The sequence below is a fragment of the Nannospalax galili genome, unplaced genomic scaffold (genome assembly GCF_000622305.1).
Source record: "Nannospalax galili isolate Female #2095 unplaced genomic scaffold, S.galili_v1.0 scaffold337, whole genome shotgun sequence".
NCBI lineage: Eukaryota > Metazoa > Chordata > Mammalia > Rodentia > Spalacidae > Nannospalax > Nannospalax galili.
Genome location: NW_008340932.1, coordinates 19,939 through 21,495, shown reverse-complemented (window position 1 = coordinate 21,495; position 1,557 = coordinate 19,939).

Genomic DNA, 1,557 nt, shown 5'->3' with positions numbered 1-1,557 from the left:
GGTGAGTGCGGGCCAGGACAAGAAGTGGTGCTCCTGGGGCCCAAGAAAGGCACTGAGTTGGTCTGGGTGAGAAGGGTCAGGAAGCAGTATTGGTTCCCCAGGTGTCTGGGGCCCCAAGACTAGGAATGGCACAGGGCCCAAACTAGGATTATAGAATGGTGGGAGGGATAGAAGGGTGAATGTGGCTTAGGGAGTCCTGGTGCGGAGAGCTGCACTATAGACTTACCCCAAGAGGCCTGAGGATAGTCAATACTTCATATATTTTATCAAATGTTTTACAATAAACCAAAGCAAAAATGAAAAATAAAAATAATTAATACAAAAATTGATACTGAAGAAACTGAGGAATAAGCACAAATCAAGAAATAGACTCATCATATTATATTCAAACAGCTCACCAATATCCAAATCCAAAATATCAACAGTATCCAATTCCAAGAGCTCAACAATATCCAAGGTTGAAGTCCAACTGCTGTGCAGCCAACCAACATTTTTGCTGCATAGAAGAACATAACTCAGCCCCAAACAGTGCCTTCTATAGACTGGCTTACCTCATAATGCCTCCTTGTGATGTCTTAGAAACTGGCCAATACCAAGTGGACTCAACTCAAAGCGCATTATCTTACTTTCTTGTCTCCAATACTATACTAGCTACTTTATCCATGGCTAAGGCCAGGTACTGAATAAGAAGCAGCTTGAAGGACAGAAAGGGCTTATTTTGGCTCAGGCTTTTGAGGAACTGGGATGCACTATGTGTAGAAAAGCTGGTGGCTTGGGAAAGTGGCCTGTGTTACATGGCTTTCTTAGTCCCCCTTCATCCTTTGACTGATTTTCTCCAGCTACCTCCTCCTTCCAAGTGTCCTACAAGTTCTCTAAACATCACTACCTGCTGGGGACCAAGTGTTCCAACACTTCAAATTGTTACATTTCTCATCCACACGTCAATAGTGATCTTTCCATGTTAATATCAATAAAAACAAAATAACAATGACAATCACAGATACATGAAACAATGATTCCCTCAGTATGGACACTGAAAAACATAGTTTTTACCTTTCAAATTACATTTGTTTATTTTGGGGAGTAGACACACATGGCATTCTGTAGGTGTAAGGTCAGAGGACAACATTAGGGAGTCAGATCTCTCCTACCAATATATGATTCCCTTGGATCAAATTCATGTGGTGAGGCTTGGTGACAGGCAACTTCACCTGCTAAGCCATCTCACTCATACAAATATATTTCATTTCACTCAGAATTATGGATGACCAGAGCACAGCAGACCCTCCCTCACTCTGTGATGCTGTCCCCCAAGATGCCCTGCAGGGGCTGTGATGAACATCATGGGCCTGAAAAGAAAAGTTTCATCACAGCCTCTTCAAGAAAAATTTTCAATCCAGAATCTTGTAGACAACAAAAGTGTCTTTCTCATGGGCATGAGAGATGGAGTCATAACTTCTTGCTCCACAACACTACCATGACATTATTTTTAGGAATATGTTATTTATTATTTTTATTTTTTTTGTGTATAAGTGCATTGCCTCTATGTATGCAAGT